At 45.9% G+C, this 16677-nt stretch overlaps 1 long non-coding RNA gene across 1 annotated transcript; it reads left to right on the top strand.

The window, feature by feature from the left end:
• The first annotated feature begins 744 nt into the window (after nucleotides 1–744).
• LOC141025471 (uncharacterized) lies at nucleotides 745–3930 on the top strand. Its single transcript, XR_012186982.1, has 2 exons — nucleotides 745–1016; nucleotides 2278–3930. It is a non-coding gene; the product is annotated as an uncharacterized lncRNA (long non-coding RNA).
• Nucleotides 3931–16677: the final 12747 nt, after the last annotated feature.

Genomic DNA, 16677 nt, shown 5'->3' with positions numbered 1-16677 from the left:
TAGCGCGTCTGCCCAAAAAAGCGCTACTACTATAATTCCCACACTGTTGCCGGTAGGCTAGGAATAGTAGTAGCGAGCCTGAGGGAAACACACTATTGCTAAGTGCCTTGTTGTGACGCCCAGATAATTAAACTACAGTGAACCTCTACTAATCATGCCACGTCACCTCGGTTACTGTTGATAATCTCGCGTTAGTTCAAAACCGATTCAAATTCAAATTCAAAATCAAGTCAAATAGTAAAGGTTTTCAAATATAAAAACTAAATTTTTTGGGTTGTGCCAGTTATTGCATAGGTAATTATGGTGAAGGAACCACACTTTTATAAAATATTTAAATACTCTAAAATGAATAACAGCAGCAAAAATAATTATTTAAATATTTTTAAATAATAAACAAATATTAAACTAGTTTATTTAGTCACCAAACTTTTTGTGGCAGTAGTGGATTTACAACTCTATTTAGGTGTGGGTTTTACTTATTGTAAAACTATTAAACTATCAAAGAAATAAGAGAAAACAAAAAAGGAAAAGTGAAAACAAAACAAAACAAACAAACAAAAAGGAAAGATAACCACTATGCACTTGAGCCTATTACTACATTCCAGCCCAGCCCACCTAGAGTCTCCTTCAATCTCATCTACAGGGCCGCCCTTGCCTCCGTGGCGGCCATCCCACGGTTCCCGTCAGTACATAAGAACCCTCCCTGACGACCTAGACAAACCCTAGCCACTTCCCTTCCCCCCTCGCACGCCGCTTTCTTCTTTCTCACGTGCAACCGCACTGCCAGCGCCATGGCCGGCCCCATCCACGCGGCCACCGTCGTCCCCGTGGGCTAGGAGCTAGTCCAGGAGCTCCGCCGGCCTCCGATGCATCGTCCACGACCACGGGCTCGAGCTAGGCGCCACTCAATCGTCGGGATCGAACGGCTTCTTCCCCTACTGTCACCGGCGTTCGTCGCCAAAACCGGCCACCTCCTGCGCTTCAAAGCTATCGCCGGGCCTCCTTGTGCCTCCTAGGTGAGCTGCACCTCATTTACCCTCTGTTTGCGGCCTCGTTCTGCCACCGCTGCTATCTCGTAGCCACCGTCCGCCTTCCCCATGAGCTTCTTTGGACGAGGTCGCGAGTGCCCCGCAGTCCTGTACGTGCTCGTGCGCATCCACTCGTGCTCGTCGTTTACTGTCCCGCACTCGCCGTCGCCGCGTCCGGAGCTCCGCTCCCGCGCCCTTGGCTGCTCGCACACCCGCGTCCGCCTCGCCCACACGCCGCCAGCGCACTGCCGGCTGCTGCTCACCCCGCCACACTCCCCTGCACCCCCGCGCAGCCTTCATGGCCGCGGCTCCCCGCAGCCGCGCGCGCCCACGCGCCGCCCGCGCCCGCCTGCGGCTGCCGCTGCTCTCTGCTACTGCTCGCTGCTGCTCCCGTTGCCGCCTGAAGCTACTGCCTTGCCGCTGCTGTTGCCCTGTTGTTGCTGGCTACTCTGCAGCTACTCTAGGCTGCTGCTTCTTGCTAGCTGCCGCGCGCTATGCTCTGCTTGCTAGTGCAGCCGCTGCTTGTTAGTGCAGCTGCTGGAGCGCCATGCACTCTCGCATGTGCGTGCCCAAGCACACTAGTAGTCGGCTTTGGCCATGGCCGCTGGGGCTAGTCCCCTGTTTAGATTAGCAGATGATTAGTGGTTAGGTTAGTCTATGTATAGATGACATGTGGGTCCCCTAGAGATTATAATAACTAACCAAAAACATTTTTGCTACTCTACATGACACCTGGCCCCACCATCACTATTCATCCATTGACCGGTCAGCGTTGACCCAGTCAACTGCTGACTGGGCAGTTGACTGTGCCCGCATGTCAGCCTTTGGTGCACTGCTGGGTGCACTGCACTGGGTGCGCCTAGCATTTTTCCCAATTATTTTCGGATTACAAGTAAATCCAGAAATTTGAAAATCATTTAAAACTTTGGAAAATCATATAAAATAATCCGTAACTCGGATGAAAATACTTTGTACATGAAGTTGCTCAGAACGACGAGACGAATCCGAATACGCAGTCCGTTCGTCCGCCACACATCCCTAGCATAGCAAACACGCAACTTTCCACCTTTGGTTCATCCGTCCGAAAACGCGAAACACCGGGAATACTTTCCCGGATGTTTCCCCACTTCGCCGGTATCACCTCCTACTGCGTTAGGGCACTCCTAGCACCGTTACTTGTCATGTCATGCATCGATATGCATCTGTTTGCATTGTATTCATTGTTTCTTCCCCCTCTTCTCTCCGGTAGACTACGAGACTGATGTCGCTGCTGGTGCCCCGACTGACTACTGTGTTGACGACCCCTCCTTGCCAGAGCAACCAGGCAAGCCCCCCCCCTTGATCACCAGATATCGCCTATTCTTCTCTCTACTGCTTGAATTAGAGTAGTGTAGCATGTTACTGCTTTCTGTTAATCCTATCCTGGTGCATAGCCTGTCCTTGCTACTACTGTTGTTGCCTTTACCTGCAATCCTACATGCTTAGTATAGGATGCTAGTATTCCATCTGTGGTCCTACATTCTTGTCCGTCTGCCATGCTATACTATCGGGCCGTGATCACTCGGGAGGTGATCACGGGTATATACTTATATACGTAATGTATGATACTTGTGGTGACTAAAGTCGGGTCGGCTCGTAGAGTAATCGCGAGTGACTCACGGATTGGGGGCTGAAAGGACCTTTGTCCCGGCGGCCCTCTGGGTGGATCTTTGTGGCAGAGCGACAGGGCAGGTTGAGACCACCTAGGAGAGAGGTGGGCCTGGCCCTGGTCGGCGTCCGCGGTTACTTCGTAATAACACGCTTAACGAGATCTTGGTATTTGATCTAAGTTGGGTCGTTGACCTTATATGCACTAACCGCCACGTGGGACAAGATATGGGCAACCGGCGTCGTGGTATCAGTCGAAGCCTTCGTGACGTCAGCGACTGAGCGGCGCGCGCCGGATTGGACTGGAACACCTGCTCTTCTATTAGGGAGGCTAGGTCTGCTTCCAGCCGCGTTCGCAACGTGCGGGTGTGCAATGGGCGATGGGCCCAGACCCCTGCGCCATAGAATTTAGACGGACGTGCTGATCTCTCTATTGTGCCTAGGTAGGGCTGCGACGTGTTGATCTTCCGAGGCCGGGCATGACCGAGGAAAGTGTGTCCGGCCAAAGGGGATCGAGCGTGTCGGATAATGTGGTGCACCCCTGCAGGGAAGTTTATCTATTCGAATAGTCGTGATATTCGGTAACCGGACGACTTGGAGTTGTACCTTGACCTTATGACAACTTGAACCGGATACTTAATAAAACACACCCTTCCAAGTGCCAGATACAACCCGGCGATCGCTCTCTAACAGGGCGACGAGGAGAGGATCGTCGGGTAGGATTATGCTATACGATGCTACTTGGTGAACTTACCATCTACTCTCTTCTACATGCTGCAAGATGGAGGCTGCCAGAAGCGTAGTCTTCGACAGGACTAGCTATGCCCCTCTTATTCTGGCATTCTGCAGTTCAGTCCACCGATATTGCCCCTTTACACTAATACCCATGCATATGTAGTGTAGATCCTCGCTTGCGAGTACTTTGGATGAGTACTCATTGTTGCTTTTCTCCCTCTTTTCCCCCTTTCCATTCTTCTCGGTTGTCGCAACCATATGCTGGAGTCTAGGAGCCAGAGGATCCCGAGGATGATTCTACGTGGAGTTCGGCTTCGTGGAGTAGTTAGGAGGTCCCAGGCAGGAGGCCTCGCCTTTTCGATCGTTGCTACTTTTGTGCTAGCATTCTTAAGGCAAACTTGTTTAACTTATGTCTGTACTCAAATATTGTTGCTGCCGCTGACTCGTCTATGATCGAGCACTTGTATTCGAGCCCTCGAGGCCCCTGGCTTGTATTATGATGCTTGTATGACTTATTTTACTTTTTAGAGTTGTGTTGTGATATCTTCCCGTGAGTCCCTGATCTTGATCGTACACGTTTGCGTGTATGATTAGTGTATGATTGAATGGGGGGCGTCACACTTGTAGCAGGGCGTTTCTGTTGTAGAACGCTACTGCTAAGAAAAATAAAATAAGTACAAAAATAAATATCAAAGTAAATGAAAATGAAAGAAATAGAAAAAGGAGAAATGAAAAAAAGAAAAACAAAAGAAAAAAAATAGTGGAGAAAGGCATAGCAGTAGCGCTTGTTCTCACAAAGCGCTATAGCTACATTAGCAGTAGCGCGTTTTGTGTTCCCGCGCTATAGCTAAGTTTCTTAGATAAAAGGAAAATAAATAGCTTCTTCCTGTAGCAGTAGCGCGTTTTGGCTAAAAGCTATATAGCTAACTTAGCAGTAGCGCGTTTTTCCTAACAACGCTACTGCTAGTTTGACTTAACCACGCGCGGGCTCAAAATTTTGCTAAGTCCATTCCCCCCTCTCCCCCCAATTGCCCCAACTCCCCCAACTCCTTTGCACCGCCGTCGATCGCGCACGCCCTCGACCTCACCGCCGCCGCCCAAGGCCGCCCTCAACCTCACCGCCGCCGCCCGAGGCCGCCCTCGACCTCACCGTCGCTGCTCTCGACCTCACCGCCGCCGCCCTCGACCTCACCGCCGCCGCCCGAGCCCGCCAAGGGCCGTCGCCGCCCAAGCCCGAGCCTGCCCTTGCCGCCGACCGTAAGGCTCTCCCTCTCCTCTCCCTTGCCCTCCTCTCTCTCTCTCTCTCTCTCGTAGGGAAGTTCATATGTTGCTGCTTGATGATGTTCATATATATGAACCCTAGGTGTTCATATGAACCCTAGATTTGTTTAGGGCAGTAGGCATTTTTTTAGCATTTAGGAAAAAAGATGAGCATATTTTTTCAGGAAATTAGCTAGGGGAAATTTTGATGAAAATGCCTAAACAGTAATTCCATTTAGCTTTAAATTAACAGAGGGTATATAAATTATAGTAGCATTTAGCTTTAAATTAATAGAGGCTATAAACAAAAAAATAGTAGCATTTAGCTATAAAAATTTATTTGGACTATGGACCTGAATCTGGTCCAATTTCATTCAAATGAAATTTGAATTATTTGGACAATGGACCTGGATATTTTTGAAGAAATTGGGTGTAGGTACTAAGGTCTTGCTGTGGAAATTTTGGTGAGGTCAGAAGGGTTAGAGAAAATGGAGTATTGTTGGAATATTTGCTCTAAAACAATTTGGATGAAAAGAAAATAATGTGTGTGTGTGTGTGTGAGGAATAGCTAGAACAGAATTTGGGTTCTCTCCTAGGCAGAGAAGTGTTTAGTGAGGTCATTTTGCAAAGGTTTTTGATTTTTGAAAAGGCCACTATTTTTAAAGGAAAAGAATTTAGGCAATTTTATTTTAAAGATGATCCCTTCCTAGACTTTTAGCTTTAAACAAAAAAGCATTTAGCTAAAAATAAAAAACAGTAGCTATGGCATTTAGCTATAAACAAAAAGCAGAATTGATGTTATATGATATATGTCATTGATGTTCATTTGCATATTCCATTATTGTTGATTATATCTTTTCATTGAAGTGGTCATGTTATATCTTTTCATTGAAGTCGTTTGATTGTGCCCAAGTGGCCTTTTGTTGTTTCCAGGGAATGAAGCCGAGTGGCCTATGTTTTGCCAGAATGTTGATTCATTTCCGTTCCGGCAAATTTCAGGTGCTCGATTTGTCCACTTTTTTAGTAAAGGTCATGCCGAAATTTTCCGTTAATTTCAGCATGACTTGTGCTACAAACTATGACGTGCCCGGGATTTGCCGCACCGGGAAGGAATCAATGTTCCTGCAAAACATAGGCCTTTTTTATGTCATTATTCATTTTATTAGGTCTAGAATTAATTGACTAGATTTAATCGTAGGAAACATGGCTAGGAAAGATGAAGGACAGGGTTCTGGTGATTGCGACGACGCCTACCGGGCGGCAGAAGAATTTTTGAGCCTTGTCGACGATCAACGGTTGTTGTTGCTGGGCCCACCTGTCACATCCGAGACTGACATCGAGACCGGGGCCGAGACTGGCATTGAGACCCAGACCGTCACCGAGACTACCGAAGCCGGTATAGAACCGAAACTGAAGGGGAGACGTCGACGCCCAAACCAGCTCAGCACTACTAGAATGGTGGTCACGGAGGTGGACGATGGCAATTTTGAGCCAAAAGAGCCTACGGAAGCACGAGCGTGCTACGGCAACCAAATAGGACGCATCTATGGACAACTGCCACCATCATTGATGAGAAACCAGGGAAGATAGAAAATATGAGGCCTTCCCTCCTAGCGAAGATGCACCAGGTATTCTTGTTCCTGGGCCGGTATGAAAAGAAATATACTGATCCAGATAAAGAACTGGCAATGAAGAAGATAAACAAACCCGCCATGAGCAAGTTTAGCGACGCGTTGGCCGCCTGGAAAGTAAGGGTGAAAACAAGGATCATCGACAAAAAGGAACCCTACTCCGAGATTGTAAAGGATAATCCGACAATTACAGAAGAGCAGTTTGAAATATTCAAGGCAGCTTGCGATGCCGAAGCTGCCAAAGAAAAGTTGAAGTACATGAAGGGGCTTCAAGAGAGGAACAAGGGGTGCCACCACCTTGGAAGCCGTGGTTATGAGGGGAAGAGGTCCATATGGGCCAAGGAGGACGTGGAACGCGAAAGTCTGGGCATCCCAGACCCCTTGGCGGAGTTCACCGTCCCGCATGAGCACGACATCCTCTGGGCCCGGTATCGTTGGGACCCAGTGAAGAAGGTTTTCGAGATGGACGCGGTCACGATGGAGTTCATGAGACTGCTGGTAATTTTAGTTTCTGATCAATTCGACTGCACGTTTACTCAAATTTGTAAACGATCCTTGTTCCTTTTGCAGAGAGAGCAGCACAGGATTGCGGCCGAAAGCGACTCGCCGTCTGAGGCGTTGGCAAGGCCCAAGTGGGACACCCCATTCAACCGGGCCTTGAACATATTGAAACGACTCCAGGTGGACATTCGGACGTCGTATGGACGCGTGCACGGCATCGGAAACGGCGCCACTGTTGGAGAACGCAGTAATTTCAAAAAAAATCTACGATCACGCAAGATCTATCTAGGTGATGCATAGCAACGAGCGGGAGAGTGTGTCCACGTACCCTCGTAGACCGAAAGCGGAAGCGTTTATCAACGCGGTTGATGTAGTTGTACGTCTTCACGATCTGACCGATCCTAGCACCGAACATACGGCACCTCCGTGTTCCGCACACGTTTAGATCGATGACGTCCCTCGTACTCTTGATCCAGTTGAGGCCGAGGGAGAGTTCCGTCAGCATGACGGCGTGGAGACGGTGATGATGAAGTTACCGGCGCAGGGCTTCGCCTAAGCACTACAACGATATGACCGGGGTGTGTTTCTGTGGAGGGGGGCACCGCACACGGCTAAAAGATCAACTTGTGTGCCTATGGGGTGCCCCCTTCCCCCGTATATAAAGGAGGGGAGGAGGAGGCCGGCCGGCCCTAGAGGGCGAGCCTGATACGTCTCCAACGTATCTATAATTTTTGATTGTTCCATGCTATATTATATTCTTTTTTAGACATTATTGGGCTTTATTATACACTTTTATATTATTTTTGGGACTAACCTATTAACCGGAGGCCCAGCCCAGAATTGCTGTTTTTTTGCCTATTTCAGAGTTTCGCAGAAAAAGAATATCAAACGGAGTCCAAACGGAATGAAACCTTCGGGAACGTGATTTTCGGAACGAACGTGATCCAGAGGACTTGGACCCTACGTCAAGACATCAACCAGGAGGGCACGAGGTAGGGGGGCGCGCCCTCCACCCTCGTGGGCCCCCTGTTGCTCCACCGACGTACTCCTTCCTCCTATATATACCTACGTACCCCCAAACTACCAGATATGGAGCCAAAAACCTAATTCCACTGCCGCAACCTTCTGTACCCGTGAGATCCCATCTTGGGGCCTGTTCCAGAGATCCGCCGGAGGGGGCATCGATCACGAAGGGCTTCTACATCAACACCATAGCCTCTCCGATGATGTGTGAGTAGTTTACCTCAGACCTTCGGGTCCATAGTTATTAGCTAGATGGCTTCTTCTCTCTTTTTGGATCTCAATACAATGTTCTCCCCCTCTCTCGTGGAGATCTATTCAATGTAATCTTCTTTTGCGGTGTGTTTGTTGAGACCGATGAATTGTGGGTTTATGATCAAGTTTATCTATGAACAATATTGGAATCTTCTCTGAATTCTTTTATGTATGATTCATTATCTTTGCAAGTCTCTTCGAATTATCAGTTTGGTTTGGTCTACTAGATTGATCTTTCTTGCAATGCGAGAAGTGCTTAGCTTTGGGTTCAATCGTGCGGTGTCCTTTCCCAGTCACAGTAGGGGCAGCAAGGCACGTATTGTATTGTTGCCATCGAGGATAACAAGATGGGGTTTATATGATATATCATATTGCATGAGTTTATCCCTCTACATCATGTCATCTTACTTAAAGCGTTACTCTATTCTTATGAACTTAATACTCTAGATGCATGCTGGATAGCGGTCGATGTGTGGAGTAATAGTAGTAGATGCAGGCAGGAGTCGGTCTACTTGTACGTCTCGGACGTGATGCCTATACACATGATCATACCTAGATATTCTCATAACTATGCTCAATTCTGTCAATTGCTCAGCAGTAATTTGTTCACCCACCGTAATACTTATGCTCTTGAGAGAAGCCACTAGTGAAACCTATGGCCCCCGGGTCTATTTTCCATCATATTAATCTTCCAACACTTAGCTATTTTTATTGCCTTTTATTTTACTTTGCATCTTTATCATAAAAATACCAAAAAAATTATCTTATCATATCTATCAGATCTCACTCTCGTAAGTGACCGTGTAGGTATTGACAACCCCTTACCGCGTTGGTTGCGAGGATTTATTTGTTTGTGTAGGTGCGAGGGACTCGTGCGTGGCCTCCTACTGGATTGATACCTTGGTTCTCAAAAACTGAGGGAAATACTTACGCTACTTTGCTGCATCACCCTTTCCCCTTCAAGGGAAAACCAAAGCAGTGCTCAAGAGGTAGCAGTGCCCAAGGGGAGGAGTCCTACTCCAAGTAGGAATCGCCCCCCCCCCTTCCTAGTCCAAGTAGGAGAAGAAGGAAGGAGAGGGAGAGGGAGAGGGAAAGAGGGGCCACGCCCCCTCCCCTAGTCCTATTCAGACTCCCCTTGGGGGGGGCGCCACCTCCTGGCTACTTCCCTCTCTCTCCCCTAAGGCCCAATAAGGCCCACTGCTTCCCCGGGGGGTTCCGGTAACCCCTCCGGCACTCCGGTTTTATCCAAAACTCTCCGGAACACTTCCGGTGTCCGAACAACATGGTCCAATATATCAATCTTTATGTCTCGACCACTTCGAGACTCCTCATCATGTCCGTGATCTCATCTGGGACTCCGAACAACCTTCGGTACATCAAATCACATAAACTTATAATACCAATCGTCATCGAACGTTAAGCGTGCGGACCCTACGGGTTCAAGAACTATGTAGACATGACCGAGACAAATCTCCGGTCAATAACCAATAGCGGAACCTGGATGCTCATATTGGCTCCTACATATTCTACGAAGATCTTTATCGGTCAAACCGCACAACAACATATGTTGTTCCCTTTGTCATCGGTATGTTACTTACCCGAGATTCGATCGTCAGTATCACCATACCTAGTTCAATCTCGTTACCGGCAAGTCTCTTTACTCGTTCCGTAATGCATCATCCCGCAACTAACTCATTAGTTACATTGCTTGCAAGGCTTATAGTGATGTGCAATACCGAGAGGTCCCAGAGATACCTCTCCGACAATCGGAGTGACAAATCCTAATCTCGATCTATGCCAACTCAACAAACACCATCGGAGACACCTGTAGAGCATCTTTATAATCACCCAGTTGCGTTGTGACATTTGATAGCACACTAATTGTTCCTCCGGTATTCGGGAGTTGCATAATCTCATAGTCATAGGAACATGTATAAGTCATGAAGAAAGCAATAGCAATAAACTAAACGATCATAGTGCTAAGCTAACAGATGGGTCTTGTCCATCACATCATTCTCTAATGATGTGATCCCCTTCATCAAATGACAACTCATGTCTATGGCTAGGAAACTTAACCATCTTTGATTAATGAGCTAGTCAAGTAGAGGCATACTAGGGACACTCTGTTTGTCTATGTATTCACACATGTACTAAGTTTCCGGTTAATACAATTCTAGCATGAATAATAAACATTTATCATGATATAAGGAAATATAAATAACAACTTTATTATTGCCTCTAGGGCATATTTCCTTCAGTCTCCCACTTGCACTAGAGTCAGTAATCTAGATTAAATAGTAATGATTCTAACACCCAGGGAGTCTTGGTGCTGATCATGTTTTGCTCGTGAGAGAGGCTTAGTCAACGGGTCTGCAACATTAAGATCCGTATGTATTTTGCAAATCTCTATGTCTCCCTCCTTGACTTGATCACGGATGGAATTTAAGCGTCTCTTGATGTGTTTGGTTCTCTTGTGAAATCTGGATTCCTTCGCCAAGGCTATTGCTCCAGTATTGTCATAGAAGATTTTCATTGGACCCGATGCACTAGGTATGACACCTAGATCGAATATGAACTCCTTCATCCAAACTCCTTCATTTGCTACTTCCGAAGCAGCTATGTACTCCGCTTCACACGTAGATCCCGCCACGACGCTTTGCTTAGAACTGCACCAACTGACAGCTCCGTCGTTCAATATAAATACGTATCCGGTTTGTGAATTAGAGTCATCTGGATCAGTGTCAAAGCTTGCATCGACGTAACCATTTACGATGAGCTCTTTGTCACCTCCATAAACGAGAAACATATCCTTATTCCTTTTCAGGTATTTCAGAATGTTCTTGACCGCTGTCTAGTGATCCACTCCTGGATTACTTTGGTACCTCCCTGCTAAACTAATAGCAAGGCACACATCAGATCTGGTACACAGCATTGCATACATGATAGAACCTATGGCTGAAGCATAGGGAATGACTTTCATTTTCTCTCTATCTTCTCCAGTGGTCGGGCATTGAGTCTGACTCAACTTCACACCTTGTAACACAGGCAATAACCCTTTCTTTGCTTTATCCATTTTAAACTTCTTCAAAACTTTATCAAGGTATGTGCTTTGTGAAAGTCCAATTAAGCGTATTGATCTATCTTTATAGATCTTGATGCCCAATATATAAGCACCTTCACCGAGGTCTTTCATTGAAAAACTCTTATTCAAGTATCCTTTTATAATATCCAGAAATTATATATCATTTCCAATCAAGAATATGTCATCCACATATAATATTAGAAATGCTACAGAGCTCCCACTCACTTTCTTGTAAATACAGGCTTCTCCAAAAGTTTGTATAAAACCATATACTTTGATCACACTGTCAAAACGTTTATTCCAACTCCGAGATGCTTGCACCAGTCCATAAATGGATCGCTGGAGCTTGCACACTTTGTTAGCATCCTTTGGATCGATAAAACCTTAGGGTTGCATCATATACAACTCTTCTTCCAGAAATCAATTCAGGAATGCAGTTTTGACATCCATTTGCCAAATTTCATAATCATAAAATGCGGCAATTGCTAACATGATTCAGACGGACTTAAGCATCGCTACGGGTGAGAAGGTCTCATCGTAGTCAACTCCTTGAACTTGTCGAAAACCTTTCGCAACAAGTCAAGCTTTGTAGACAGTAACATTACTGTCAGCGTCTGTCTTCTTCTTCAAGATCCATTTATTCTCTATGTCTTGCTGATCATCGGACAAGTCAACCAAAGTCCACACTTTGTTCTCATACATGGATCCCATCTCAGATTTCATGGCCTCAAGCCATTTTGCGGAATCTGGGCTCATCATCGCTTCCTCATAGTTCGTAGGTTCGTCATGGTCAAGTGACATGACCTCCAGAACAGGATTACCATAGCACTCTGTTGCGGATCTTACTCTGGTTGACCTACGAGGTTCGGTAGTAACTTGATCAGAAGTCTCATGATCATCATCATTAGCTTCCTCACTAATTGGTGTTGGAATCACTGGAACTGATTTCTATGATGAACTACTTTCCAATAAGGGAGCAGGTACAATTACCTCATCAAGTTCTACTTTCCTCCCACTCACTTCTTTCAAGAGAAACTCCTTCTCTAGAAAGGATCCATTCTTAGCAACAAATATCTTGCCTTCGGATCTGTGATAGAAGGTGTACCCAACAGTTTCCTTTGGGTATCCTATGAAGACACATTTTTCTGATTTGGTTTCGAGCTTATCAGGTTGAAGCTATTTCACATAAGCATCGCAGCCCCAAACTTTAAGAAACGACAACTTGGGTTTCTTGCCAAACCACAGTTCATATGGTGTCGTCTCAATGGATTTAGATGGTGCCCTATTTAACGTGAATGCAGCCGTCTCTAAAGCATAACCCCAAAACGATAGTGGTAAATCAATAAGAGACATCATAGATCGCACCATATCTAATAAAGTACGGTTACGACTTTTGGACACACCATTACGCTGTGGTGTTCCGGGTGGCGTGAGCTGTGAAACTATTACGCATTGTTTCAAATGAAGACCAAACTCGTAACTCAAATATTCTCCTCCACCATCAGATCGTAGAAACTTTATTTTCTTGTTACGATGATTTTCCACTTCACTCTGAAATTCTTTGAAATTTTCAAATGTTTCAGACTTATGTTTCATTAAGTAGATATACCCATATCTGCTTAAATCATCTATGAAGGTAAGAAAATAACGATACCCGCCGCAAGCCTCAACACTCATCGGACTGCATACATCAGTATGTATTATTTCCAACAAGTATGTTGCTCGCTCCATTATTCCGGAGAACGGAGTCTTAGTCATCTTACCCATGAGGCATGGTTCGCAAGCATCAAGTGATTCATAATCAAGTGATTCCAAAAGCCCATCAGCATGGAGTTTCTTCATGCGCTTTACACCAATATGACCGAAACGGCAGTTCCACAAATAAGTTGCACTATCATTATTAAACTTATATCTTTTGGCTTCAATACTATGAATATGTGTATCAAAACTATTGAGATTCAACAAAAATAGACCACTCATCAAGGGTGCATGACCATAAAAGATATTACTCATATAAATAGGACAACCATTATTCTCTGATTTAAATGAATAACTGTCTCGCATCAAACAAGAACTAGATATAATTTTCATGCTTAACGTTGGCACCAAATAACAATTATTCAGGTCTAAAACTAATCCTGAAGGTAGAGGTAGAGGTAGCGTGCCGACGGCGATCACATCGACTTTGGAACCATTTCCCACGCGCATCGTCACCTCGTCCTTATCCAATCTTCGCTTAATCCGTAATCCCTGTTTCGAGTTGCAAATATGACCAACAGAACCAGTATCAAATACCCAGGTACTACTGCGAGCATTAGTAAGGTACACATCAATAACATGTATATCAAGTATACCTTTCACTTTGCCATCCTTCTTATCCACCAAATACTTGGGGCAGTTTCGCTTCCAGTGACCAGCCCTTTGCAGTAGAAGCAGTCAGTCTCAGGCTTAGGTCCAGACTTGGGCTTCTTCACTTGAGCATCAACTTGCTTGCCGTTCTTCTTGAAGTTCCCCTTCTTCCCTTTACCCTTTTTATAGAAACTAGTGGTCTTGTTGACCATCAACACGTGATGCTCCTTCTTGATTTCTACCTCTGCAGCCTTTAGCATTGCGAAGAGCTTGGTAATTGTCTTATCCATCCCTTGCTTATTATAGTTCATCACGAAGCTTTTGTAGCTTCGTGGTAGTGATTGAAGAACTCTGTCAATGACACTATCAACCGGAAGATTAACTCCCAGTTGAGTCAAGTGATTGTGGTACCCAGACATTTTGAGTATATGTTCACTGACAGAACTATTCTCCTCCATTTTGCAGTTGTAGAACTTATTGGAGACTTCATATCTCTCAGTCCGGGAATTTGCTTGAAATATTACCTTCAACTCCTGGAACATCTCATATGCTCCATGACGTTCAAAACATCATTGAAGTCCCGGTTCTAAGCCGTAAAGTATGGCACACTGAACTATCGAGTAGTCATCAGCTTTGCTCTGCCAGGCGTTCATGACGTCCGGCATTGCTCCTAGAGCGGGTCTTGCACCTAGCGGTGCTTCCAGGATGTAATTCTTCTGTGCAGCAATGAGGATAATCCTCAAGTTACGGACCCAGTCCGTGTAGTTGCTACCATCATCTTTCAACTTAGCTTTCTCTAGGAACGCATTAAAATTCAAAGGAATAGTAGCACGGGCCATTGATCTACAACAACATAGACATGCAAAATACTATCAGGTACTAAGTTCATGATAAATTAAAGTTCAATTAATCATATTACTTAAGAACTCCCACTAAGATAGACATCCCTCTAATCATGTAAGTGATCACGTGATCCAAATCAACTAAACCATGTCCGATCATCATGTGAGATAGAGTAGTTTTCAATGGTGAACATCACTATGTTGACCATATCTACTATATGATTCACGCTCGACCTTTCGGTCTCAGTGTTCCGAGGCCATATCTGCATATGCTAGGCTCGTCAAGTTTAACCCCAATATTCTGCGTGTGCAAAACTGGCTTGCACCCGTTGTATGTGAACGTAGAGCTTATCACACCCGATCATCACGTGGTGTCTTGGCACAACAAACTGTCGCAACGGTGCATACTCAGGGAGAACACTTATACCTTGAAATTTAGTGAGAGATCATCTTATAATGCTACCGTCGAACTAAGCAAAATAAGATACATAAAGGACAAACATCACATGCAATCAATATAAGTGATATGATATGGCCATCATCATCTTGTGCATTTGATCTCCATCTCCAAAGCACCGTCATGATCACCATCGTCACCGGCTTGACACCTTGATCTCCATCGAAGCATCGTTGTCGTCTCGCCAACTATTGCTTCTACGACTACCGCTACCGCTTAGTGATAAAGTAAAGCAATTACATGGCGATTGCATTTCATACAATAAAGCGACAACCATAAGGCTCCTGCCAGTTGCCGATAACTTATACAGAACATGATCATCTCATACAACAATTTATATATCCTCACGTCTTGACCATATCACATCATTGCAAGCCCTGCAAAAACAAGTTAGACGTCCTCTATTTTGTTGTTGCAAGTTTTACGTGGCTGCTACGGGCTTAGCAAGAACCGTTCTTACCTACGCATCAAAACCACAACGATTTTTCGTCAAGTGTGTTGTTTTAACCTTCAACAAGGACCGGGCATAGTCACACTCGATTAAACTTAAGTTGGAGAAACAGACACCCACTAGCCACCTGTGTGCGAAGCACGGCAGTAGAACCAGTCTCATGAACGCGGTCATGTAATGTCGATCTGGGCCGCTTCATCCAACAATACCGCCAAATCAAAGTATGACATGCTGGTAAGCAGTATGACTATTATCGCCCACAACTCTTTGTGTTCTACTCATGCATATAACATCTACGCATAGACCTGGCTCGGACCACTGTTGGGGAACGCAGTAATTTCAAAAAAATTCCTACGATCACGCAAGATCTATCTAGGTGATGCATAGCAACGAGCGGGAGAGTGTGTCCACGTACCCTCGTAGACTGAAAGCAGAAGCGTTTATCAACTCGGTTGATGTAGTCGTATGTCTTCATGATCCGACCGATCCTAGCACCAAACGTATGGCACCTCCGTGTTCAGCACACGTTCAGCTCGATGGTGTCCCTCGTACTCTTGATCCAGTTGAGGCCGAGGGAGAGTTCCGTCAGCACGACGGCGTGGCGACGGTGATGATGAAGTTACCGGCGCAGGGCTTCGCCTAAGCACTACGACGATATGAGAACGAGGTGTGTTTCTGTGGAGGGGGGCACCACACACGGCTAAAAGATCAACTTGTGTGTCTATCGGGTGCCCCCTTCCCCCGTATATAAAGGAGGGGAGGAGGAGGCCGGCCAGCCCTAGAGGGCGCGCCCAAGGGGGGGGTCCTACTCCAAGTAGGAATCGCCCCCGCCCTTTCCTAGTCCAAGTAGGAGAAGAAGGAAGGAGAGGGAGAGGGAGAAGGAAAGAGGGGCCGCGCCCCCTCCCCTAGTCTTATTAGGACTCCCCTTAGGGGGTGCCACCTCCTGGCCGCTGCCCTCTCTGTCCCCTAAGGCCCAATAAGGCCCATTGCTTCCCCGGGGGGTCCCGGTAACCCCTCCGGCACTCCGGTTTTATCTGAAACTCTCCGGAACACTTCCGGTGTCCAAACAACATGGTCCAATGTATCAATCTTTATGTCTCGACCATTTCGAGACTCCTCGTCATGTCCGTGATCTCATCCGGGACTCCAAACAACCTTCGGTACATCAAATCACGTAAACTCATAATACCAATCGTCATCGAACGTTAAGCATGCAGACCATACGGGTTCGAGAACTATGTAGACATGACCGAGACACATCTCCAGTCAATAACCAATAGCGGAACCCGGATGCCCATATTGGCTCCTACATATTCTATGAAGATCTTTATCGGTCAAACTGCAAAAGAACATACGTTGTTCCCTTTGTCATCGGTATGTTACTTGCCCGAGATTCGATAATCGGTATCACCATACCTA

This window comes from Aegilops tauschii, chromosome 6 (assembly GCF_002575655.3).
Source record: "Aegilops tauschii subsp. strangulata cultivar AL8/78 chromosome 6, Aet v6.0, whole genome shotgun sequence".
Taxonomy (NCBI): Eukaryota; Viridiplantae; Streptophyta; class Magnoliopsida; order Poales; family Poaceae; genus Aegilops; species Aegilops tauschii.
This window is presented reverse-complemented; position numbering and strand designations above follow the sequence as displayed.